At 48.3% G+C, this 27,679-nt stretch overlaps 1 protein-coding gene and 1 long non-coding RNA gene across 5 annotated transcripts in view; one reads left to right on the forward strand and one right to left on the reverse strand.

Annotated features, from left to right (window-relative positions):
• Window positions 1-660: 660 nt before the first annotated feature.
• Window positions 661-4,621, reverse strand: LOC138492660 (uncharacterized). Its single transcript, XR_011276243.1, has 2 exons — window positions 3,414-4,621; window positions 661-2,597 (listed from the first exon to the last, which is right to left on the reverse strand). It is a non-coding gene; the product is annotated as an uncharacterized lncRNA (long non-coding RNA).
• Window positions 4,622-4,731: 110 nt separating this feature from the next.
• The window catches only part of TOP3B (DNA topoisomerase III beta), a 636,381-nt gene continuing 613,433 nt past the window's right edge, over window positions 4,732-27,679 (forward strand). Inside the window, exon 1 of one of the 4 annotated variants that reach the window (XM_069619981.1) lies at window positions 4,732-4,829. The gene's annotated coding sequence lies outside the window, so the exon portion shown is untranslated. The remainder of the gene's footprint in view (window positions 4,830-27,679) is intronic. The other 3 variants (XM_069619976.1, XM_069619978.1, XM_069619982.1) reach the window with 3 other exon arrangements.

Here is a 27,679-nt window from a genome sequence, read left to right on the forward strand (position 1 = left end):
AGTGAAATCTTGGGTATCGCCAGGCCAGTCTGACTTTTGTTCACAGTAAAGCACTTGAATGAGTCGCTCATACCCACCGAGTGCAGTCATGTGTACGAGTTGTATATGCACGGTACACACAGCAGCATTGCACACAAGGGCACAGCAGGCACATGGATATTGGACCACTAAAAAAGTAAAAAGCAACCAGGGATTTTGCAAAGAAGGTTATTTAGTAATTAAGCTTCTGTCATTCAAGCCTGCACGTGCACCGTCCCCTAGGGACCGGGGAGAGTCTAAGTGCCTTTCCAAACTAGCAATCAAACAATACGATGCCAGCAAGATAGCAAATCAGGTTTTTTTCACCTTTTTTCTTTAAAGCATGTTCTTTATAACAAGATAGTCACTCTACAGCAGTGGTCTTCAAACGTTTGAGCCCGAGCCCGCCCTAAGAAAAATGTACCCGACTTGGGGCCCCACGTATACACATGGACTCCAAAATGTTAATCGGTTGTGAACGGTTATCACGTACCGTAGTAGAATGGTGCCTCATATGGAGGTGTGGGTGCCGAACACTGAAATCTTTCAAAATCATTGCTTGCAAATTAGATCAGAGGACAAACGTTTCTGAACACAGCCTTCAGAATTTTTTGCTACAATACAGGGAACATGACAAAAAAGTAGTGTTGGGTATTTATTTCCCACAAAAGAAAACAGCCAATATTGTGGTCTTACGATAATGTTTGACATGCAACTGATGTAACAATTTGTTTAAGTACAACTTTGAGATTACCATCAATGTTGTCACTTGCAAGTTCGACAGTGGCATATTGAAGAACTAGTGTGAAGGGTGGGCCTGTCTTTCAGGAGCCAGCCTGTCAATATTGGTTCACTTTTTTGCAACAAAAAAACACAGGATCTCTTCCAGCTCCAGCTTTTACCGATAATTAGTCTTCAGGGTTGCAAATGCTGAGAATCCAATCTTGCTAAGGTACATTGACTGCACATTTGGATAAAGTTGGAAACTCTGCAGACACATTTTGCCAAAATCCACCCAAAGAATTTTTTTGATTGGCTCTCCAGTAGGCGGTCACTTTGATGCTCCACTAGTTCCTCCTGGGGGTGTATTGGGAGGTGGGCCCCAATGTCTGCTAGGAAAGGCTGAACCATACAGTCATTGACGTTACAATTGTCCCCTGGAAAGTACTTTGAGACTGGTTCCGAGAGCATTTAAATGGTTTCCTATTTGTTCAGCATATGAAAGATCATATTCCGTCTCCTCAAGAGCACCTGCTAATAATAGAAATGCATCGGTAATGCCGGCATTAACACCCCTCCAAAGCTCCAGCTACTTCCTGAATGCTAATATTTTTGCATTCATAGCAAATTATGTGGTTTCTGTGCCTTGCAGGGAGAGGTTTCTAAAATGTAGCCATTGGAAGATGTCGTCACGGTAAGCTAACAGCACAAGCCAGTTTGAACCAAACAGAGGCTCTGCTTTCATGTGGTCTAAAAAGTGTTGTACTTTTGTTCCTGAATTCATAAATGCGATTTAAAACCTTTCCGCTGTATAGCCAACTGACCTCCATGTGAAACAACAAAAAATCATGTTCAGCTCCCATTTCCGTACATAATGTGGCAAACAGACAGACTCCTGTGGGGTGCATTTTAATAAAATGTACAATCTTTACAACAGAAGTCTGCACCTCTGCAAGTTGATTCTCCATATTGCACACAGCCAAAGCTTCCTGGTGTATCATTCAGTGTGTCCACACAATATGTGGCGCTACAGCACCACAGAATGAAGGAGCACCATCCATGCAAATATCAACACCTCCTCTTTAGGCAGGAAGAACTTAGAAAGTTGTTAACAATGTCAAAGAGTTCACATGCAGTTGCTCTTCCCTGAATTGGTTAACAAAATAGGAAATCATCAAATATTTATTTTCCATGCGAGTACCTCAGATAAGCAATCAAATGAGCTTCTTTTGAAATGTCAGTGGCCTCATCCAATTGTAGTGCAAACTGTGATTAAAGCGCAGTATCAATTCTGTACTGATATCAGAGGACAGGCCAGTGATGCTGCAGCAAATTGTGGCGTCAGACATAAGGATACTTTTGCATTTCTCTGCTGCACTGTCACCAAGCATTATCCGGTTGACAGCGAGAATTGTTGGCATAATCACTTTCTCAGCATCTGTAAAAGGCTTTTCGTTTTTGCCCAGATCTTACCACATTGCATACTAAGCTTTCAAAGCATTTGCAGGTATTGAGGCCACATTTTAAACAGTGGCTTTTTGGTTTTTCATGCCTTGCAGCTGCCGTGCAAAGAAATCCCTAGTCTTTTTTTCTAAAATAGCATGTTTTGTTTCCAAATGCAACCTTAATTTTGTCAGCTTGAGGCTGTTATTTGCTAATGTAGCACCACAAACCACACACTGCGGCTCAACCTCTCCAGCAACTGCGATCCATGTTAACCCAAAGTCCAAATAAGAGTCATCGTATTTCCATGTTTCTGCATTTCTTTTGTCTGTTTCCACCTCTCCTCCGGCTTTTCGTTTGAGATTCCTACCATCTTTGGCCACTAGGAAACGATCCATCGTAAAAGGAGACTGAATCTGTAAAAACATTGCAAACCCCCACTTAAGTGTATGTCACGTTAGTTTTAAAAAAATAATTTCAAGAATTTAAAAATGCCTCCAAAAAGAGTTAAACAAGCAAACACCACATGCAAAGATTTAAAATGAACCATGTGAAATGATTTTGGGGGGGGTGCAAGAAATGGGTCAGAAATACAGGGTGGGGAGGGAAAAACAAAAACACACATTGATACAAGTCTTAGAATACTCCCTGTTCAGATTGCGATGTCCTAGCCCGAATTTTTTTTGACGTGTGGTCTCGGAGTAGGCCACAGATTTGCAGCGAAAACCACACCTGGATTCACATTGCACAGGGCTGATTTAACCTGGTTTCCAACCCCTGAAAACCCACCCTGACCCTTTCCCATAAATATTTAACCCTTTACTGCATCTAAATGCAGTCACTATAAAGTTTTTCAATATAAAAAAAATTAGATATATGGGCATTCAAAATTAAAAAAAAGTTTAAATAAACCCTGTATACTTATCTTTTCTCCCTGGATCACGCGCCCCCCAGATTAAAGACCTCTGCTCTACAGTAAGGCTAGTTGAAATACTTAATTGTTATCTTGCTGTTAAAGACTGTATGCTAGCATAGCATACATGAACATGCAGGCATCTAGTCAGTGAGGCAACAAAGAGAAATGAAGGAACTTTGTCCTATACAGACAGAGCAGAAGAAATGTTAGGGGGAAATCAAGAAAAACATCTTGCCGGTATAATTAAATGCACTGGCAGTACTGAGCGGTAAAGTTAGGCACATCTCCCTGCAATCTTCAAATCAGAACCCCTCACCTTGTAAAGGCAGAAAAAGTTACAGAAATAATGGCAAGGGGACATGCCATAGCGCTCAGCCCCTGCCGCTGCAGCCGCTGTTCTTCATCCAGAGCCCCAGTCTGGCGCCGAACTTGTCCCACGCTACCGTGGCAGCATATATATCCCTCCGGGGAGGCGGACTGGGCAGTCCCTGAGGCATCTTCTAGGCCTCCTCCGTGTGTTCAGGTATCCCTCCTGGTTTTGCGTTTTCTTCGGTCAGCTCCCGTTAACCCAATCGGCCTTGTGGATCTTAAACACCTTCCGCTCAAGACAACCTTTCTGGTTGCCATCACCTCTGCATGTCGACTGGGGGGGGGATCGGGGCTCTCCTGTGCGGTCCTCCTTGTGCTGTGTGAGCCTCTGCGGCAAAAGGAGCAAGCATGCGTCTGTGGTAAAAAGAGGAACGACATTGGGCTTAATTTCCAACTGGGCGAGCTCATTGCTGTTCAAACAGTGAAAGCCGTAGTGCGCAAGGGTGAAGAAAAATAGCGTATACACTAATCAGTTTTGTAGAAAGCCTGAGAGGCAAGCAGGGTCGGACTGGCCTACAGAGCAATAGGTCCAGGGCCGAATCAAAAACATCAAATGCTGGTGTGGCCCAGTTTTTTTGGTCAAAGTGGCCACATATTTGGCCAATTTGATGAGCAAATTCACTATGCGGCTAGTATTTTTGGTCCAGTGTTGCTAAATAAATATTCTTAAAAATGCACAATTTGCACACACAAAAAACCTTGATTAATATTCAAACCGTGTCCCAAAAGGAATAAAGAGCCGTTTGCAAATGTGGGCCACTTTTTTGCATTGGTGCCCGAGACAATTTTATGACGCAGTCCGACCCTGGATGCAAGCCCGTGAATACAGCAAAAAGCCGCTGTCCTTGGGGGTGGAAAACATGCGCAAACAATAAATCCGACTTGTTGGCAGTCGAATTTGCAAAAACACCTGCTCTGAAATGCGAAATTCCCTCGGCGGGCACTTCTATCTAGTGGACGGGGATACTACTTACCAGCCAAGAAGACCTGCTGTTGTTGCAACCGAAATAAAAAAAAAAGAGCCCATCGTCACCTAAATATACCTGGCGCTTGGAAACACTTCCGAGATGTAGAAGCGCGTTATAAATACCCAATAAAATAGAAATTCCTGCCGGTACACTGCATGAAGTCCTCCTTCCTCCATGATTCTCTTCCTAAGCGCGTAAACGTCGTACGTGTAAAACGTTCATACGTCACGACGCCTTAAAGGCATTTCAGCTACGGTCGGCAAACTGATAAATAAAGCCACTATGCCACCGGGTCTCATAGGGACTTTAAATGTGTGTTTCAATAGATAATGAAAGCAGCACAACCCCCCCCCCCCTTTACCAAACGCTCCTTTTCAGTTTCCAGGCAGCATCGGGTGAGTGCATGCGATCCAGCTCTTGTAGTGAATTATATATATATATATATGCATTTCTTTTAGCATCCATTAAGTTGGATCGTTCTCACCCCTTTGTTGTTATATTGGTAAAAGGAGCCCTTTTTGAAACTCTGGAAATGCACGTTGAAGTCCGAGGCTGCAGCTGAAGCTGTCACTCGTTGTATTGCACTCCACACAAGTTGAACTTAAACATTGTAGGTGCGTGACTTTGTTGTTGGGCTTGTAGACACAGTAGCTGCCCCCAAGCTCATTTGCGGTACAGTGCAGGCCCTGGAATGCTCGCAGGCGCAGTAACTGCTGAACAGCTGCTGCACAGCCCGTGGTCTGGTGTCAGTGACTGTATCTGCGCCGCGGCTTGTGAGTGCAGACGTGTACTGTCTCCAGTTCCTACTCTGAAAGTAATGCTTCCCCAGGGCTAATGGCTGCAAATCCGGTACTTCTTCTGGGGATAATGACCCTTGTGTGGATAGCAACTGCAGGCACAGAGTCTGTTCTAGGTCTAATGGTTGCAGACACAGAAACAACTCCCTGATGAATAGCAGCAGACACAATACCTGCTCTGGGGCTAATGACCCTTGTGTGGATAGCAACTGCAGGCTCAGTGTCTGTTCTAGGTCTTATGGGTGCAGACACAGAAACAACTCCCCGGTGAATAGCAGCAGACACAATACCTGCTCTGGGGCTAATGACCCTTGTGTGGATAGCAACTGCAGGCACAGTGTCTGTTCTAGGTCTAATGGCTGCAGACAGAGAAACAACTCCCCGATGAATAGCAGCAGACACAATGCCTGCTCTGGGGCTAATGACCCTTGTGTGGATAGCAACTGCAGGCACTGTGTCTGTTCTAGGTCTAATGGTTGCAGACACAGAAACAACACCCTGATGAATAGCTGCAGACACAATACCTGCTCTGGAGCTAATGACTTCCATACAGTAAGACCTGTTCACCAGCTACTGCTGACAATATATCCCGTGTACCAAATAATTACAGAACAGCACAGGATCGGGGATACTGATAACAGACCCAGTACCTGTCCTGTAACTAATGCCTGGATTATTTACCAGTAATCTCCATTACACCTAGTCCTACTGTTCCTCTTCACGGTACTCATCAATGAGGACCCGCCTCCCGTACAGGAACTCCACCCCCCTGCCTCCCGGAGGTATAACCTTCCACTACCCACAATACACCAGTACATGATATGATGATATAATAGGCCATTTATAATGCGCTTAATACCTAGAGGTTTCTAAGCGCGGACCCGGGGATCGAACCTGTGTTGCTCCATGTCGTCTTGCTTCCAAGGCAACCACGTTGCCACTGAGCTATCCTCCAGAGACATAGCAAGCCTGTACAGATACCGGTCCCTTCCACACCACCAGACGGTCGGTAGTACTGTGAAAAGGATGAGTAGGACTAGGAGTGATGAAGATGTCCAGGAAGTAATCTGAGTCTTTCCTCCACGTCCCTCTTCCTTGTCCCAGTACTGGCCAATGAGGCATACCAAGGCCAAACCAAGTGGAAGGGCCCAAAGGAAATTAGGACACAAGAGGATACCCAGGATCAATGCAAACACACCAAGTTTAACAAGCAATTGAACAACAGAACACCACATCTGGGCCACGTCAGCACCCCGTCACCAAAGGAACCACCCCTAGAACTACCCACATTAAGCCTGTAATGTTTAATAAAAGTATTGGTGTCCGCCCAGGTAGCGGCCCGGCAAATCTTATGCAAAGGAACACCCTGAGCATCCGCCCAAGAAGCAGCCATACCCCTGGTAGAACGGCCCTGCACACCCAAAGGGACAGAAAGACCAGCAGCCAAATAAGACATAGAAATGACCAACTTGATCCAGCGTCTAATGGAAAAACCAAAGCCTTCCTCTCTGCCCCAGCCGCACCAAAGGTAACCGGAAGACTGTCAGATTGCCAAACGGTTTCTGTCCTGGCCTGGTACTCCAGGACCGCACAAAGCACATCAAGGGAGTGCTAAGACCCCTCCGGGGACAGAGGGTCAGGAAAAAAGGCCGGGAGGACCACTTCCTGAGTCAGATGAAACTTGGAGGCCACTTTAGGCAAGAACCAGGGATCACACCTCAACACTAAGCAGTCAGGCAAGACCCGAAGAAAAGGAGGACAGCACAGGAGAGCCCCAATCTCCCCCAGTCGACACACAGAGGTAATGGCAACCAGAAAGGCCGGCTTGATCGTAAGGTGTTAGATCCACGAGGCCAATTGGGTCAAATGGAGCTGAACGAAGAAAATGCAAAACCAGAGGCAGATCCCAAGGAGGGGAACTCGAACACACAGGAGGGCTAGAAGATGCCAGACTCCTTAGGAACTGGCCCACCTGACCCAAATCCATTTGAGGGACACCGAAACCTCCCCAACAAGTTCTTCAACGCAGTCCACTGAGCCTGCAAAGCGGCCACTGCCAACCCTTCATCAAAGCCATGCTGCAAAAACCAGAACACCCCGGGACATCACAACCTCGGGGGGACGGGGGAAACACCAGCCACACCAACTGAGAAAATGGGCCCAATGCCTATACTAGGCCACCTGGAATGGAAAATGGTCACCACCACCGAGTCGACAAACCCAGTCAACAACCTTGTCCTCTCAGGCGGCAAACTGACCAGCACAGGTAACCCTGCCCCCAGAACCCCTCTTAGAGGGCGCGGCCAACTGGGAATCCTGCAGACCTCCAACACCTGGAGATCCATGAGCAATGGAAACCACCCCCTGCGGGGCCAAAAGGTAACCAGCAAGATCACCAGAGAAGAACACACACAGATTTTCTGAAATAACCAAGAAATGAGAGCAAGAGGAGGGAAAGCATATAGGAGACCCCAGTTACATTCGAGATTCAAGGCATCCATCCCGACCCCCACAACGACAGGAGCCAAGAGCAAACCTGAGAGCGTTGGCCGAGGGGGGGGGGAGCAAACGGACCCAACACCTGGTTTCCGAGCCAGCCTCAAGCGCCGCAAATGCGTGATCGGACAACACCAACTCCAGGCAGACTGGGAACATCGACTGAGACGATCGGCAACCACATTGTCCACCTCCAGGGAAAGCAAATGCTGTTCTTCCCAAACCCTGATGCAACCTGCCAGAGAATTCAGGGCCCTGGACCACGAACCCCCTTGATTGTTGACGTAGGCCATGGCAGAGGAATTGTCAGTATGAACCAACACAGCCGGGCTCCGCAAAAGGGGAGAAAACCACAGGGCAGCCTGGTGAATGGCCACCAACTCCCTCCAATTCGAGGAACGAAAGAGACCCTCCCTGCCCCACCGCTCTTGAGTAGAAAGGGACCCCAGGGAGACACCCCTCACCCCAAGCCGTTGGTGTCGATGGTCGGAACCACTAGAGGAGGACGATCCAAATCCACCCCCCTCAGAAGGGAGGAACTTCTCAACCACCAATACAGAGAAACACACAGATCACACAAAATCGGGATCCACAGCTTGAGAGACTGCAAGGAGGGGGGGCCAGTGAAGCAGAAGATGAACCACCAGAGGACGACGATGGAGGCAAGCTGAGGGAACCAGGAAAACACAACAGGCCGTGTGCCCCTGAATCACCAGAAGCTCCCAAGCGGAAGCCCAGGGCTTGTGAAGGACCTTGCGAAGGAGCAACTGTAGCCAGAGAGCCCTTGCCCTGGACAGAAGAACTTTCCCACTCCTAGTGCAGAATCGCACCCCTATGAACACCAGGTCCTGGGAAGGGGCCAACTGAGATTTCCCCCAGTTGATCAGGAAAACCTACTGTATGTGTTAGGTCTGTCAGGGTTGATTAAGGCTTCCCTCCCTTCCTCCTCACCTGAATAGTCCGTAGAGTTATCCTGTAGCTCCGACTTCCTTCCTGGACGTCTTCGGGTCTGTTCTTTGCCGTTCTTCTTGGCTTCCTTCTTTTGGCATAAGTAGGGGCGAGCTCCCTGGGATGCCACTCTGCCGGGGGATTGGAGACCCGAACAGCGGGGACTCCGGGAGCCAGCTCCTGAGCAGGGAAAAAGCCCAAAAGGCAGAAAAAACCCTGCAATGGATGTTCTGGCAAGATGGTCTCTGATGGCGATGTGGCCGAGCGTAGAGGCCGGTAAGAGAAATACCGGAAGGCAAGCAACACAGCAAGGAAACAGGGAAGGACGAACACAGGATCCAAACGGAGGAAACACGGATAGGGAAAACACTGCGTTACCTTCGAGCCAGGGGAGCAGTGAAGGTGCAACGCGAGGAACACTGCACTGAGCTGGCACTAAAGGACGTCGGCGGCCATCTTGGAAAAACACTAGAACGGTAATTCCAGACGGCCGTCGAACGTAGTGGAACCTGTCAATGGCGTCTCCACAAATCAAAGAAGCGCCGCCCGACAGAAGTCATGACATTATGTCCCCTTCTACTTGGGGGGCCTCCTGGTTTGCCCAGATACAATCTGTGAAACTTCCTAATGAGTCGAGGGGCATGAATGTGACTAACGGGCTCCCATGTACGTTCTTCGATGGGATAACCTTTCCAATGAACCAAGTATTGTAGAATTCCATGATGGTAATGGGAATCTACAAGATGTGGCACCTCATATTCTGCTGGTTCAGACAGAAAGTCACTAGACAGCCTTTTAGATCTTCTCTTATAGGGATCCGGTAGATAAGGTTTCAAAAGAGAGGAATGGAATACGGGATGTACATGTTTAAGAGAGGATGGTAACTGGAGACGAAATGCAACAGGGTTCACTTTCTTAGTGATCCGAAAGGGTCCAATATATCTTGGTGCGAATTTCCCTATGTGTGTCCAGCGGGGTAAGAATTTCGTGGCTAACCAAACCTTATTACCTTCCGTCCAAGAGGGTGCTGCTTTCCTATTCTTGTCGGCCCATGCCTTATAGGAATGTCGGCTAGCGTTCAAGGTCTCATTGGCTAACACATGGGTGTCTTTAAGTTCTTTCAGGAGATGTTCAATCGCGGGCAATTTCGACGGACGAATCTCTGCCAACGGCAAATGTTTTGGATGGTAGCCAAATGTCCAAAAAAAGGGAGACCTATTGATGGCTGTATGTCTGGTGTTATTGTAAGTGAACTCAGCCATAGGGAGAAAAGCGTTCCAGTCATCTTGCTTTCTGCTACAGAAACATCGGAGATATTGCTCTAGCGTGTGATTGAACTTTTCCGTCTGTCCGTTGCTCTGTGGCTGAAACCCAGACGAAAGGGCTTGTTGAATCCCTAATTGTTTGCAAAGATAACCCCAAAACTGGGAAGTGAATTGAGGGCCTCGATCGGACACCATGGTTTTTGGAAGGCCATGAAGTTGCACTATTTCTTTCAGGAATATCTTGGCCATCTCGGGAGCCGTAGGTAATCCCCTCAAAGGCGTGAAGTGAGCCAATTTGCTTAGAGAATCCACAGTTACCATGATGACCGTGTTCCCTTCAGAGTTAGGCAGTTCCACAATAAAGTCTGTAGAGAAGTGGGTCCACAGTTTTTTGGGAGCTGGTTCCTGCTGCAGTAAGCCTATGGGCTTGGAGGAATGGTACTTATTGGCTGCGCAGATGGAACAGGTAGATACATAAGAATGCACATCTCGATTCCAACCTGGCCACCAGAACATTCTGGACAAAAGGTCTTTGGTGGCTCGTATGCCCTTATGTCCGGCCATGGGTGAATCATGACACCATGAAAGGGCTAATCTTTGGTGTTTTTTGTCGGATAAGTACAAAGCTCGACCCTTAAAGAAGATCCCCTCTCTTCTAATTCAGCTCCTAAATCTGTCCTAATCGGTGAGCTGTGTTGTTTGATCCAGACTTCGCGTAGGAAAGTATTGGCCACAGTCCGGATCTCTTTATCCGCTAACAATAAATCATGGCTAAAGTCTGCTTCACCGTCCGAACCATGATTGCGTGACAGTGAATCGGCTAAGATATTCTGTTTCCCAGGTAGGTAGGTAACCTCAAAATCAAACTGAGAAAAAAAATACACCCAACGGGCGTGCCTAGCATTGCGACATTCCATCTGTTGGAGGATGCGAAGATTACTGTGGTCGGTGAGTACAGTAAACCTATGCATAGCTCCCTGAAGGAGATGACGCCATTCTTCACAGGCATGTTTGATAGCCAACAGTTCCCTTTCGATGACGGAATAATTCCTTTCACTAGGGTACAAGGTTTTTGAATAATACGCCACAGGATGTTCAAGACCATCTTTGCCTTTCAGCAGGAGGGCTGCACCAATAGCTCCTCCTGAGGCATCCGTCTCTACTATGAAGGGAAAGGTTTGATCAAGCTGCACAAGGATGGGAGCCATGGTGAATGCCCTTTTCAGAGCTTGGAAGGCAGAATTCGCTTCTTGTGTCCAAGAGAAGGTAACACCTTTCTTCAATAGCGAGGTGATAGGAAGGACCATATTGGAGAACCCCGGAATAAATTGGCGGTAGAATTTGCCAGTCCGAGAAAGCGTTGTTGTACTTTGACGTTTCCAGGAGCGGGCCAGTGGGTGACTGCTTGTATCGTACAGGGATCCATGCGGATACCTCCTTGGGAAAGGATAAACCCTAAATAGGATACCGAAGGTGCTTCGCAAAAACATTTTTCAGGCTTTCCAAAAGCTTGTTTTCCAGCAGGCATTCCAGCACCAGCCGAACATGTCTTCTGTGTTCAGGAAGAGACGAAGAGTAAATCAAGATGTCGTCTAAATACACCACCACTGTAGAGAATAGAAGGTCAGCAAACAACTTATCAATAAAGCGTTGGAAAATAGCGGGTGCATTAACTAAGCCAAAGGGCATAACTCGGTATTCGAAGTGCCCTAGCGGGGTCCTAAACGCTGTCTTCCATTCATCCCCCTGTCTTATACGGAGCAGGTGGTACGCACCCCTGAGATCCAATTTCGTGAAGATAGATTCACCTTGTACAGCCTCCAGTATCTCTTTGATTAGAGGCATGGGATAACGGTCTTTAATCGTAAGGCAATTTAATCCTCGGTAATTGATACAAGGACAGAGTTCAGATGATCCCTTCTTTGGTATGAAGAATAGCGATGCTCCAGCAGGTAATTTGGATACTTGGATGAGTCAATTTTGTAGATTACAATCCAGGTAGTCCTTGAGAGCTTTACGCTCTGGTAACGATAGAGGAAACATCCTTCCAAAAGGGATAGACGCATTAGGTTGGATCTCAATGGCGCAGTCTTCTCTTCTGTGAGGAGGCAGGGAATGTGGCTGCTTGTCCATGAAGACTTCCAAATAGTCTTGATAGTGTTCTGGTACCATATGAAGTGATGCTGTCAACACAGTATCTCTCTTGTTCAGGGAGCCAAAGGGGTGACCAATGTTCAGACATTCATTGAGACAAAGAGACGACCGAAACTGTATGGTATTGTTCTACCAGTCAATCATTGGGTTGTGTCTGCACAACCAAGGGATCCCGAGAATCACAGGAAAATGTGCTGCCTTAATGATGTCAAATACCATTTCTTCCTGGTGCTGAAATAATTGGACTTGAATAGGCAGAGTCTCTTGGGTAATGGGTCCTGAGGACAGAGGTTGGCCATCCACTCCTTCCACAGGAATGGGCAGATTCTTTGGTAGAATAGGCACATCGTTCTCTTGGGGAGATGTTCTCATACATCGATGAAGTTCCCTGCTGCACCACAGTCCAGCATGGCTAACGCTTCCCAGACGCTAGAGGAATCCCGGCACAGCTTAACCTGAAACACCATCAAACAATTGTCTTCTCTGGGTAGAGGAGTCAAAGTGTTGGTACAGGGATTTTTTCCAACTCCCCCGGACCTACCCCTGATTAGGTTTGGGGAGATTTGTTTCCCTGGCGGCGCGGAAGAACCTCTGGGCAGTTACGGAGTAGGTGTTTGCTAGAACCACAGTACATGCACAGACCCAGCTCCCTTCTTCTCTTCTTTTCTTCGGCTGTTAAAGGTCCTCTTGTGGTACCGATTTGCATAGGTTCCTCCCCAGCAGATGAAGCTGAATGTTCCCTAGAAGGATTTGGGGAGATAGGTATGGGAGAGGGTCGAGGACGCCTTCTTTCTTGTCTTCTTTATCCCAGCCTAAATTCGATCTGTAGTGCGAGAGAAACAAGTTCCTGAAACGTCTGAGGTCGTGCAATGCGTGCCAGTTCGTCTTTTATGTCCTCATGCAAGCTGCGACGAAACAAAGTCTGTTGGGCAGAATCTGGCCATCCGGCGTTTGTGGCAAGCTGCATGAAGGATGTAACATAAGTTTGTACATCATGGGGGCCCTGTCTATTGTCGAGGATTGCTTCATATGAGGCATACTGTACCTCGGGTCGGTCAAAGCGGGTCTTTAGGAGTTGTGCGAACTGATCATAATCAGTAGTAACTGGATCAGACTGCAGAACTAGAGGTGAAGCCCATGCCAAGGCGTTCCCCGTTAAATTAGAAACGAAGAAACCCGCCCTGGTGGTCTCATAAGTGCGAGGGCGGAAAGTGAAATATAACCGGCAAGCATCCAAAAATTCTTTCAATGTCTTCGGATTTCCATCATATTTCCCGCAGGGTAAGGGCTGCTACCTGGTGTCGCAGGGACTGATTCTCGGATCGAAGTGATTGCACCTCTACAGTAAGCCCCTGAATGGTAGCCACCAATTCTTGATACTGTTCGAGAGAAGCCATTGGGGTCTTCTGGCGTTGCACTCTATCAGGTCTGTCAGTGTTGATTAAGGCTTCCCTCCCTTCCTCCTCACCTGAATAGTCCGTAGAGTTATCCTGTAGCTCCGACTTCCTTCCTGGACGTCTTCGGGTCTGTTCTTTGCCGTTCTTCTTGGCTTCCTTCTTTTGGCGTAAGTAGGGGCGAGCTCCCTGTGATGCCACTCTGTCGGGGGATTGGAGACCCGAACAGCGGGGCTCCCGGGAGCTGGCCCCTGAGGAGGAAAAAACCCAAAAGGCAGAAAAAAACCCTGCGATGGATGTTCTGGCACGATGGTCTGTGATAGCGATGTGGGCTGAATACGATCCTCCTAGGCGGAGTAGTTCTGAAAATTCAGTGGTAGGTACAGTGGAAGCCTTCCAGTAGTAGAATGAAGGTTCGCCGGAGTCAGCAAAATAAGGAGCACAAACGCAGAGGATGTCAACAAGGGGCTCCCAAGTAAGAAAAGAGGCGCGGAAGGGCTCCAGTGGAAAAGGGACTAAGGCGCCTATGAGGAAGAGAGGCAGTAAGCAGGGAACGAAAGAAGGCTAGGCAGGGCAGCCAAGCGAGCAGAGCATAAGCGAGAGAGCCGTGCGTAGATGCCGGTAAGAGAAATACCGGAAGGCAAGCAACACAGCAAGGAAATGGGGAAGGACGAACACGGGATCCAAACGGAGGAAACACGGATAGGGAAAACACAGCGTTACCTTCGAGCCGGGGGAGCAGTGAAGGACGTTGGCGGCCATCTTGGAAAAACACTAGAACGGTGATTCCAGACGCCCGTCGAACGTAGTGGAACCTGTCAATGTCGTCTCCACAAATCAAAGAAGCGCCGCCTGACAGAAGTCATGACAGTAGGAGCGACTGACAGACAAGGAGAAAGTGAGATTGGACAGGGCAACGGAGATCCACCTTGAAAAGCTAGTCATCCAAGTATGGGAACTGCTGGATCCCCTGCAGATGTAAATGAGCCACCAATAGAGCCACCAACTTCGTAAACACTTGTGGCACAGATTTCAACCCAAAGGTAAGGACCCAGAACTGATGATGCCCACAATCCCCCCCCCCCACCCCAAAGAGCACCTGAGGAACTGCTGATGCGACGGGTTAATGGGCACATGATAATGAGCTTCCTGCAGATCCAAGGAGACCACCTAGACCTCCGCTTGACGAGGGGAATAATCTTCTGGAAAGACTCCATCTGAAAACTACCCCCCCGACTAAGACATTCAGCAGTTTCAAATCCAGAATAAGACAAAACCTCCCGCCAGGTTTCGGAACCAAGAACACCCCAGAATAAAACCCCAGACCCTACTGGAGCCGGGGCATGGTCACTATGGCTCTCTTGCTTAAAAGCTTGGCAACGGCTGAGGACATGGCCACTTTCTTGGCAGGGTCCCTGGGCAGCGTAGTCATGATTCAAGACTCTTGAAGAGGAGGAGACAGAAAGTCCACCTGATAACCTTTCCGGACAATCTGCAGGACCCAAGCATCGGAGGACCACCGCTCCCACATTGGACAATAATGCAGGAGATGCCCCTCCCCCCCACAGGCCCACAATGATTGTCAGGACTTCTTTCTTCTCTGATCGACCCTCGCAGGTTCAACTTGGGTCATTCCTCTCCTCTATCTCTACCTGTGGTGTCCCCTAGGGGTCTAACATCTCTCCCTTGCTGTTCAACCAATACCTGCCCTTCTTGCCCACCGCATCGCTGCACTCTGCCTCAACTTCCAGTGCTATGCGGATGACACCCAGTTCATCTTCAGGCTACCCTCAGCCACCTCTTCACCCTCTCTCATCTGACTGTCTGGCCGCCATCCAGGTGTGGTGTGCCGCCAATGATCTCTGCCTTAATGCCAGTAAGACTGAGATTCTCCTCGTCGGCCACACCTGCTCCCTCCTTTCCTGTCACTCTCTGGCCGGCCTCTCTTGGCCCTCCCCCTGCTCCCACCTGTGAGGCTAAAAACCTTGGGATCATCTTTGACTCCTCACATCGCTGACGTCTCTAAGAAGTCACACTACCAGCTGCACCTCCTCAGAGGTATTCTCCCTTTCCTCTCCTTCCCCCAGAAGCTCACCGTCTCCAGAGCTCTGGTTCTCTCCAGGCTGGACAACTGCAACAGGCTCTTTCTAAATCTACCTGCCTCTACTCTCTGCCCTCTGCAACTTATCCAAAACAGGACTGCGAGACTTGTCCTTGGCCTCAAGCCCAGGGATCGTATCCCTCCAGGACTGAAATCTCTGCACTGGCTGCGAGGATTAAGTTCAAAACCCTCTGCATTGTCCACAAGGCCTTCTGGGGCCTGGGGCCTCAAAACCTTCAACTATCGCTTCCTAAATATCTTCCTTCTCGAGCCCTTCGGTCAGCCGCCTCCAACTCCCTCAGGGTCAGTCACTTCTCCAAGCAATGAGTTGGTGGTAGATCTCTTTCCTCTGCTGGGGCCTCCCTTTGGAACAGCCTCCCTTAAACTCGAGGAAAACCATCTCCGGTTCCAGAGTCACCTCAAAACCTTTCTCTTAGCCTCTGCTTTTTCTCCTCTGCTCCCCTGCTGACTTCCTGGCTGAAGCTGACACTGCACCGGTTACCTGGCCACCTTCTGATCGATGGCCCAGGTCCACTCCCCTGCCAGCTGCACACCTGCACTGCCTTCCAGGCAACCCCCCGCACTTGGGACTGTTTCTGTATCCCTACAAGTCCCAGTACCTGCACTTGACACTTGTTGTCTGCACGTACCCTTGCACTTGCCACCCGCTGGCCGTACTTTACTTATTGCAATTTATTTATCCCATTTACTGCACTGTTCCCCCTCCCCGCACTTTCCCACTTCCCCCTCCCATGCACTTGCGCAATCTGAATAACACCTGGCCTAGTAGGATCGTTGTCCGTCTTCTCTATGTTCCTCCCCTCTTGCCTTGTCGCGCCTTGAAACACTTGTGTATAGGCGCATTACAAATGCCATATCATATCATGGCTGTCTGCCTTCTTAGGAGCCTCAGGCCTGGGACGCAAGCCCCTGGAACGATGAAATGGGCCACGCCTGCCCCAAATCCTGGCTCCAAGGCACAGTTCCCAAAGACCACCGAACCGAAGGAGCAGTCTTACGCCACAACCTGTCAGCGTGCTTGTCGACCCGGGACACCTGATGAACCTTGTCCCAGAGAGTCCCTGAGAAGCTTACTGTCCATACACAGAATCCGATGAGAAGCAGCTTTATGGGAGTTGTCGAATGTCCAGTCCTGCAGAGGAAGCCGATTAGCAGAAATGCAAGCACCGATGGCCATGGTGGTGCACCCCAACGCCGTCATGAGAAGGATCAGAAAGAAGTTGGAACTGGCACTGCATATAATCAAGCACAGGAGTGCAGACCAATCCTTCTTTCCTTCTTCCATAGCCTTACGGAGAAGCCGGGATTCCCCCAGAACTGTCTCAGCCGTATAAGAACCATAGAGATTGATATGATATGGCATTTATAACGCGCCTATACACGTGTTTCAAGGCGGGGACAAGGCAAGGGAGGGGGTACAGAGGGAAGACGGAGAAAGCGTTCTTACTGGGCCAGGTGAAATTGAGATCGGGCAAGTGCAGGGGAGGGGGATGGGGAGAACTGCGGGGGGAAATGGGGTGGGGGCAGTGCAGTACATATGATAACTGTAAAAAACATTGGTCCGCAGTGCAAGATGAGAATACACGTGAGCCTTCTTCAGAGTGGCATTAGATTTATGGTCCACTAAGTCCCGAAGGGCAGCGTCCTAAACAGCCATGGAGGAACAGCCCACCAAACTGGACAGGATATCATCCACCGCCACTGTGTCTGGGAGAAAATCCTCAGCACCTTTCAGAGGATAAAGGCGTGCCATGAAGCACGGCATGGAGACGTGCCTTTCCACTCGCAGAGAACTTTTGCCTTAATATCGGAGATCAGGGGGAGCCCCAGCTACGGGGTATGCTTATATTGTCTTATCTTGGGTTCAGGGGAGCACTCCCCTTCCCCTGAGACAGTGAACGCCATGGAGCCCCAAACCTGGGGAATCGGAGTCTCAACCTCATTCTGGGAGAGATATTTGCTTTAGGCCTCATCATTGAAGTCTGACACAATCGAAGAACGGGCAGAGGCAGTGGAGGCTGAGCAGGAAGAAGCCAAAAAGGAGGGGCTGGACCTGCGCCTACCCCCAAACCTTTATGCTCCTCAATGGCCTGTTACATAAGGACTTTTATCTCTTCTGTGACAAGGAAAACTTCAAAGCCACATGTTTCTTATGCTTCTTTCTAGCATTTCGGAAGGAGTCCACATGTCTCCTCTTTTCAGAATGCTTGCACATACTGGCCCATACAGAACAGAAAATGCTGAAAGCCAAAGCAGAATGCAGCTGACTGGCAGCAAAAGACGTTACTAAGCAACCGAGCCTCACAGGAAGCAGAAACACAAAGATGCGGCAATCCGCACAGGAGAGGAGAGCAGCCCGCCCAGTCAGGTCAACGACTGCTGCAGCCTGAACAAGGAGAGTAAACTCCGCCCGCACTCAGGCATCCACAGGAAGAGGGGAGAGGGCTGTGGGACTCTAAACATGGCAACTGGCAAAGCTGTAGGAAAAGGCAGCCGAGCTGGTACACCAAAGAAACCAACAAGCAGAAGGACCCTAAGCCCCAGAGGAGGTCCCCGCCAGGTAGAACAGCTCAACCGGGCCCCAAGTCCCGCAGGGAGTCTGCATCTTACCGGGTTCACGCTGCCGCCACCCAGGAGAACACCACCATGGAAGAATCTGCAACGACATTCCCCAGTCCCCGCTCCGGGAATAACCAGTCTCTGTTGGACACAGGAGAAAATTACAGGTATATTGTGGGTGTGAGGTTATACCTACCTGTGTCTATTTGGAACAGGGGGATATAAAATGTATGGGCAGGTCACCTCTGATCCTCTCCTGCAAGTGAGTGAATGCTGTGTGTGAATAAGCGGGTGAATGTTGAGAATCCCCCCCCGTCCTATAGTCCTCACATCCCCTAGAAACTTCAGCCATATCGCCTTTGAGCTTCCTGTGAAGGTGTCCTCCCCAAGTGAAGCGAGTACTCGCACCAGCCGCAGCAATCTCATTTTCCTCGGGCACCATGCGGCCAGCGAGTCAAGCTGCAGGACAATGTCCCAGTCCTGAGAAACCTTTGGTGATCCTCATGAATTGAATAGGTCACCGACTCAGTGCCACAAAGTTCCAGATTTTACTAACCCATTTGTGTTCTGTGGGGGCACATTTTTGTTACCATTTGTGTGCCACCACAAGTGTTGCCGCCACTATCAGGATGACTCGTGTCTTTCTTTGAGCTTTCGAGTGGTAGATTTTCCAGAACACTGCCCATTCCCAGGATGGCCATCCCTATGTTGTCCGACATCTGACTCCCAAAAATACCATTCATTGGTGCACGGACTATGTTGCAATAAGGCTGTATGACTGGGTGTCCCCACCAGATATGCTTCCAAAATCCCAGTTTCCCACATCCCCTCCAGCAGAGCGCTGATGCAGTTGGGTAGACTGTATGTAGTTTTTCTGGGGTGAGATGCCATTGGACCATTATCGTAACCCACATCTCCTGAACCTGGATGATCTGCGTGAGCTTGGGGCCATCTGCCCATAACTGAGTCCGAAGTTCCCCCTCCAGCGGCTGCCCCAATGCAGTTTCCCACTGCTCCATATAGTGCCATGCCTGGCTCCTTGCCCCTTCTGCTACAAACCCATATAACCCTCCTTCCAAATGCCTGTCCCCTGTGTCTGTTGTTGCAAACCGTTTCATGGGAGTGAGATCCCTGGTGGCCACTGACCTTACTATTGGATTTGTAAGCCAGTGCCTTAGTTCATAGTAGCGATACCTCTTCCCCCTGATCTAGCCCAACGTCCTGCTTGCACTGTGCAAACGATTTAATGTCCTGACTCAAGAACATGTCAAGTAGTTTGCCGCACCCTGCTGCTCCCTCCCATTGAAAGCACCCCTTTCCATACCTGACGTGAACTGGGGATTCCTAAACTGTGACGTTAGTGAGGAGGGGAAGGTGGTCAAGTTCACCCTCCGCACCAGCTCATCACATGAGTCCCCCACCAGGGCCCCTATCCTGCTACGGTACATGGTTGCAGGTCTATGCCCCTTGGGTCACCACAACAGCTCGTCCAGCAGCGAGCCCACCACCTCTTTGTCCATTCGACACCAGACCCTTGCGCAGTCACCCCAGAACCAATCCCGGATCACTCTGATTTGAGCCGCAAGGAAATGGAGGCGGAAGTGTGGCGCTCCCAGCCCTCCCTTGCTTCTGTGAGACATTGGCATCTACATAGCTTCTCTGGGTCTCTTGTGCTTCCAAATAACTGACCACACATGTTTAGAAGGATCCTGAAGAAACTTGGGCAAACCCCTACTGGCAGGGCTGTGAAATAGTACAGGATCTTTGGCAAAATCACAATTTAAGGGCATTATTGTTTATCCTCCCTAGCCATGATATTGATAAGGGCACCTATTCCGTCGGCAGCTGGTGCAGCTTTTCTGCTAAAGGCAAGTTGTTAGCCTGGTAAAGAGCACCCAGAAAACCAGTAATCTGATGCACCAAATATCTGATGCTGGTTTCCACCCATCTATAGGGTACTATGCACTGCAATTACTGAACCTTTTTTGAAGGGACGGCCAAGTTTGTCTCTGACTTGTGTGCATTTATTTTTAACCCTGCCACCTCCCCAAAGTAAAGTTCTTGTGAGATCCCTGGGAATTACATTTCTGATTCTGTGATCAAGAGTAGCATGTCATCAGCATTCGCTATGACTCTATGCTCCCCCCACCCAAAGGGAGTACCCCTAATATCCAGGGAGGCCCTAATGCTGGCCATGAGCGTCTCCAGGTGGATGGTGTACAAGAGCAGGGAAAGCGGGCAATCCTGCATAGTGCCTAGTGAGACCATGATTCTCTGGGAAAGTTGAAAGTTGATTGCCAGGCACAAGGAGGACGTTCGGTAGTTAGCTCTTTTCAATGAAAGGAATTTAGAACTGAATACCATCACCGCCATGCTATGGATTAGGTATGGCCGTTCACCCGGTCGAAGGCCTTCTCGGCTTCCAACGCTAGTATAAGTGCAGGGGTTCTAGATTTATTTACTTTTTCAATCAGATAACACACCCACCAAATGTTATCCGAGGTCTGCCTATGCCTAATAAATCCTGACTAGTCGGGATCAGTCAGTTTGGGGTGGAGCTTATTTAGGTGTGACGCCAGAACCTTGGTGTAGATCTTTGTGTCTAGATAAATAAGGGCAATCGACCGGTACGAACCGCATAGAGTGACATCCTTACTCCGCTTTGGGAACAGCACAACCTTGGCTTCTTCCATTGCCGTGGTGATGCACCCTGCCCCCCCATCTCCCAAAAGAGTTGAAGATCTGGACTAAGCACAGTATCCGTGCTTCTCTAAAGGTTTTGTAGAAACACACTGGGAAGCCGTCCGGACCCGGGCCTTTCCTGATGGCAAGGCAGCTACAGCCGCGCTTACTTCTTCGGGAGTGATGTCTCCCTCAAGTTCTTTCCGATCTTGAGTGATCTTCGGGAGAGGGCACTGGGACAGGTATTCCCTTTGGGCTCCCTCTTCAGGGGAATCTGATGTGTACAGGGATGAATAATATTCCATGAACACAGAAATTATGTCAGGAAGAGCAGTGCTTTCTTGCCCCCACTGTCTATATTTTGAAGATTGTCCTTGATGCTTCTTTTTTCCTAAACCACCTCGCTAGCAGGCGACGCACCTTATTGGCTTTGACATAATACCTTTGTTGGAGGTAGAGCAATGAACGCTTAGCAGCTCTAGTCGGCAAAACATCTAATTTCCCCCTAATCAGCCGATTCCCTACGCAGCATACTCCCCGTGTTAATTGACATTTGAGCTATTATTTGTTTACGTTTCGCTTGAAATTCCTCCTGTAAGAGACCTAGTTGTTTGTCCCTCTGGCACTTCATCACAGTGAGCTCCCCCCTCAATGTAGCCTTAAACTCGTCCCACACCACCTGGTCTTGGGCGCCCTCTGTTGCTTTAAGTGCAAAGTAATCCAAGATGTTATTCTTTATGTCCTCACATAGGACTGCATCCTAAAGGATGTGGCTAGGGAACCTCCACCGCCGTAGGCCTGGTCCGTTCTGCCGCATATAAGGTAATCTTTATTGGCGCATGATCTGACAGTGTGATCACTCCTAGCTCTATTCTTGTGACCCTACCCAATAGTGACCTCGAAAACCAGGTATAATCTATCCTTGAGAAGGATCTATGAACGTGGGAATACAATGTGTAGCCTTCCCCACCCCCTCAGTTCCCTCCAGCCATCTACCAACGGCAATTGGGCCATGTGTTCCTTCAAGCAGGCAGATGGCGCCCCCTGGTTGTGGAACACTCTTGCGCTCCTGCCTTCTCTTGTGTCCCACGCCACGTTAAAGTTGCCTACCAATATTATCTGTCCTTTGGCAAAAGTATCCAATTTGGTCTGTGTCGCACGCAAGAACCCATCTTGCCCTGTATTGGGGGAGTAGTTTGCTGCCACTGTATATGCCCCCCTCTCCCATTGGAAAGAGACTGCCAGATACCTACCCCCTGTCTGTGTCCCCTCTGTAGCTATGACCTGGAAGCCTGGGATGCCCCGAATAGCGATTAACACCCCCCTGTCTTCCATGGGGCATTGGATTGGAATAGATGGTTGTTCCCCTTGATTTTAGGCTTATACCTGTCTCACCTTCGAACATGCATCTCTTGGAGGGTTATAGTTCCTGGCTTCCCCCTGTCCCAACAACTGTTACACCTTCCTTCTCTCAACCAGGGAATTAAGACCCTGCATGTTTAGAGAGGGCGCCCGAAACACTTCCCTCTTTCCCATGGATGTCTTACCGTGGTGTAGCTCGCACTAATGATGATTGGCTGCCATTGGGATCTCTCCCTACACCCCCTCACACTCCTCCCTCCTTGGGCGGGCTCAACCAGCCTCTAGCACCACCCCGACCCTCCATCTCTGGAATTGAGTCCTTGTAACAACCCAAAGTAAACCTGTGCAGGCCCCCTAGACCCATGTTGATAAACCAAGACATCTGTACCCCCCCCGCTCCCTCCCAGGGTACCTTTTCCCTAACTTCTTCCCCCAGGTGGGATGCAACTTTCCTTCCTGTAACCCCCCCTTTTCCCTCAGCATGGCGCTCCTGTGTCGATGGGCGTGTGGGCACTTTCCACTCTTGCCCCCTTGTTGGGAGTTTAACCAGGCCCCTTGGGCCCTGTTTTTTTAGTCACTTGTTGAAAACTTCGTCCACTCCCACATTTTCCTCTCAAGGGGTTCTCTTGCCTGTCTTTGTTCTTGCCTCGGTAAGCCTTTGTCCTTAATCTTCAGGAGCCTCTTACCTTCCTCGCAGGCAGTGACTCGATGCTGTTTCCCTTCCCAATCGAACAGTAGTCCAAAGGGAAAGGTCCATTTATCGACAAACTCCAATATGACCAGTCATCCAGATAGAGGGGCAGGGAGGCAATAGTCTATTGCCTGTTTACCAGAAAATTTGGTAAGCAATAACTTAACTATGGGTCAGTCAAACCAAAAGGCACCTCTTGGGGGGGTCAATCTTTTCGTCCATTCGCCATACCATTATTGTTGCTGAAATCAATTAAGCAAAAGAAGGCCCAGCGAGCGTTGAATTGTAGCTCAATTTTGTCAATCTTTAAAAGAATTTCCTACCTTTATCTCCTATTAAGTGAAGACATTGAATTTGTCCATTTTCTAGATGTAGAGGATGTCTTTGGCGGAAATAGGTGTAAAATATAAAATAGCTGCAGAGGCTATTTTGACTGTTAGGGAAAATTTGGGAAGTATCAACTATGAAGTACTGACTACATGTCCAAGAAAAGATCTGGCATCCCCCAAAGATAACCATCTAGGAAGATAGACATCCGTAGGGGGATTACTGAATCCACATCCATGGTGGACCGGGGAATAAAATCAGCAAAGAGGGATCAGCTGCAAAATGATACTAAGACAAAGGTCTGGTCCATGCTGCCCGAAATATTAAACCAGATCTTTGAGAAATTGGGTGTTGATCATGATTCTCTCTAACCCCGGGGGTGTGGAGACTGGTAGACTGGAACAGCCATGGACCTAACTCTTAGGACAAAAGCCATGAAGAATATAACCTTTGGCCAAAATGATCTATTTTTGCTACAAGAGACAAGTTTGATTGACAATTTTCAAATAGATGGCTTCACTACCTTCCATCAACCAACCACAATAAAGCAATGTGGTCGTCCATCGGGTGGTTTAACAGTAGCGGTGTGCAACTCGTCCGTATTCAGTATGGAGGAGATTCCTTCCACGGTGAAGGGTTTTCAAGCCATCATGTTGAAAACATATCAGAAGTTTGTTGTAAAATGGGTGGCTGTGGTCAATATCTATTGGAATGCTACATGGGGTGACTTGACTTTTCTGGGAAATGTGTCTGAAGTTCTCTTGTTGGTGGGGTCATGGAGTGAAACATCTAAGATTGTAATGGCGGGTTATTTAAAAGCTCAATATATAGCAGCAAATGATTTGAATGGGTCAAAGCCTTTGAAAAAGGTTTTAGCGAAAGGCCATTGGCTGACTTGTCTATCTGACTGGAATTTAAGTCCAGCGAATGGTGTTATTGAGGCGGATGCTCCACCGGTTATAACTTGAGTTGGGTGCTTCTTCTTCAATATTGGGCTATTTCTTTTATTTTTTTTTCACAGGAGTTTTTTTCATTGTGCAGGAGTTTCCAAGTACGGGAAAGAGACAATAGTGACCATCATAGTATCTCATGTGACATTCAATGGGATTCCCCTCTTTGCTTTATGGCCAATGTCCACAAGTGAGAGTAATGACTTTTTAAATGTGTTGTGGTCCGTAAAAGCTGCTGACTTATAATTGTCCTGTATAGACACCCTGTGGACCTCATCTCATGAAGCCCAAATTCCTCTTGTGGACCCTCCCTGGATTGACGAAAGTCAGAGGATCCCTAAGCCAGTTTAGTGGCCCGTTGAATCCTTTTTTCCCCCAGTATGCTCCGCCTACCCCCTCAAAAGTCACAAACGATTACATTTTTGAATCGGTGCAGTATTGTATATGGTGTGTTTTAACATCCAAAGTATGTTGTTGCACCTCCTCTGTCAACAACACAGGAGTCTAAACAATGTGGGCAATACTATTTCTTGTGACAGGTGAAGTTTGACACAATGTACAGTAGCTGGGTCTCACCCTAGATAAGTGTCTGACTGCACCAACAAGTATTGTACTTTGCACAGTAAGCCTCAATTTCCCCTAGCAGTCTAGCTGATTTAATGGCCCCCTGAAACACAGTTAGATAAACTGTGCCAATTTGCTCAATTGAGTACTGCGTTAAATCACTGTATTAGTGTCAGAATGCGTAAGCCTGTCCGTAGAGTGGCATACTGTGCTCCAGCCTGAGTATCCAAACCTTGGTTATCTTTGGCTCTAAAAGTGGTCAGTCTGTTAAGCCTTCCACAGTGCAAGAGGATGATTGTGAGCCTGGGCAACTTGAAACCATGCCCAAGAAAAAGGGATGGACAAATCCCTTCTACTTACCCCGGATGGCCTCCCCGACCAGCTAAGTTGTATAGATCGGAGAGCTGGAAGGAAATATGGGTACTTATTTTTTTTATTTATGAAGCTTTCAAACCTAGGATGAACAAAAAGGAGATGAGGTCAAACCAAAAATACAGAGCTGCATATTTAGCCATTCAGTGTACCCTTCATAATTATGCTCCATATTGATGTGAAAGGCTCTCGTAGAGGATTGGGGTCCTAATACCGACAAAGTGCAATTTTGATCATTTTCGCTTTGTGTACAATTCGATTTCGTTGTCGCCACCCCCTCCAAATCTTGTGCCACATTGTCTCTGCAATTGGGTGTTCCAATTGCTTTTTCCACGTAGACATATAGTTTAGTACTAGGACAAACTACCTAGGACTACTTCATGCAGAAGCTTCTCGAAAGATGTCCAATTCCTTCCTCTTTCCCTTTCCTAATATTGGGTTGAGTAATCGAATGTTGAATTTGTATGTAGGTGAACCTGTAGAACTATGATATGCTGGGTATGTTGGTTCAGCCGATGCCAGCGTTTTAATTTGAGTTTCGACTCTTTAAGAACTGGGGTCATTTCCTCGATATCCTTCGACTCTAATTCTAGCGCCTGTACAGGTGCAACAGCAAGTTACCCATTTGTAACCTGGCCCACAGAGCGAGAAACAGACATGTGCCCCTGAATCTGCAGCAAAAACCTTTTGTCGCCTGCAGTAAATCCATAAGCTTCTCGTCTATGCTTCTTGACCCAGATCTCTAGCCTAGCCACCCTTTCCTCTGGTTTTGGGACCATCACATTGGATGTCCAGAATATTGCTCCTATGAACTTCTGGTCTTGTGGTTACCCCCCCCCCCTTTACCCCAGTACAGTGCGAATCCTACGGCCTCAATTGTATTGCATGTGGCTTCCACATATCTTTGCAACTTCTCTTGTATTAGTACTCTGCGTAGGCATGGGTCTCTAGCCTGTGATTCTCCAGATGTTTTGTATTGCGACTCCCATGATCCCTTACCATTGACTATGCTGGCTAGCACTGGTGGGATTTGTAATGAAACAAGGGAATGTCTTGATCCCCTTCGAATGCAGGAACACCATTCTTGGGCCCCAGCAAATTTTGTGAATATGATATGATATGGTATGATGGGTTATTTATAACGCGCTTAATACCTAGAGGTTTCTAAGCACGGACCTAGGGATCGAACCTGTGGTGCTCCGTATCGTCTTGCTTCCAAGGCGAGCACGTTGCCTACTGAGCTATCCTTCCGAGACTTTCAGTGCCATCGTAAACGCACAAAGCATAGCCCCGATTTTAAAATGCTGCTTGTCTTTTGGAAATCTCAAGTTTCTGGTGTGCTTTCCAAATTGGCACATGATGATCTCCATCCTGCTGGTCTAGAGGTGCTGGTAAGTAATCTTCCCTGGTCCTCGGTATCGCCTTCTACATGCTCTTCATCTTGAATCTGCAAGTGCACGCATGCTGCTTCAGCGGTTTCAAGTCCAGGACCAACCTTAACTCCCTTCATGGTTTCAGGTCTAGAAAAATGATTCTGTCTGGGTACCCTTATGGAGCTCCTAAATGTTCTTTCATTGCAGCCCTCTTGGCATATTCCCTGAAAAGGATGGTACAGATGTTTCCTGTGCGAACAGGCACAGTTAAACTCTTATATTATATCCCTATTTCATCTCCCTTTTCAACCTGGTATCTGATGAAATGTTGTTCCAGAATTTAAATGACGGTACCTAGCACCTACTGGATTTGCTTCAGGACCTCTGTGTGCTTAACTGTTTACCAAACATTTTTGGGACATGCTGTTTCCCCTTGCCCCAGCTTCTCCTGAATCCTTTGTTGGATGGCTCTTGACTTGCTAGATCTCTTTGCACATTGTTTAGTTTAGTTTATTATTTATATACCGCGCCATACCCTGGGGCATCAGGGCGCAAGCAGACAAGGATATGCTGAACTTAGTTACAAGTACATGAAAGTAGGAAGAAGGTACAGAGATATGCTGAGCTTAGTTACAGATATGCTCGGCTAGTTGCAAGTTGTTACTGTGTCTTACCCAGTTTTGCTGGTTTCCTGCCGGTTTGCCAGGATATTTGTCAGCCGTAAAGACTTCATACCAGTCTCTTTTATAAGCAACTGCCTCTGGCCTGCAATGGTTGCACCAATCACCACTGCTACAGATCTTACCCCATCAAATGCCAAATCCAACAGGAATTCAGTTTGGCCTCTTGACTCCTGAAGCGCAGAGGTGCACAGCCTGCTCCTTTTTTAAGACTTTGGATAGCTTCTTGACCTCCAGCCAGTGCTGTTTCTGTCGTGTGTAAGGGGCGTATGTAATAGATTGCTTTCATTGACGAGTGTGAGACCTCGTATACCCTCTTCAAATTCCAGTCCACCTTTTTTGTCTACACTGGGCCTCATCACAAGTTGGGCAGTATCCCGGCGCTATTGCACCCGGAGGCCGCCCAATGCTATTTGCGTTACCGCAACTCGGTCCAGCGCAATTTGTGCCGGATTCTGAGTTGCACGGGAGAGGGGGTGTAAGTCCCCATTGGAATCAATGGGGGTTGG

The sequence above is a fragment of the Ambystoma mexicanum genome, chromosome 10, assembly GCF_040938575.1.
Source record: "Ambystoma mexicanum isolate Mex_15411 chromosome 10, UKY_AmexF1_1, whole genome shotgun sequence".
Classification (NCBI taxonomy): domain Eukaryota; kingdom Metazoa; phylum Chordata; class Amphibia; order Caudata; family Ambystomatidae; genus Ambystoma; species Ambystoma mexicanum.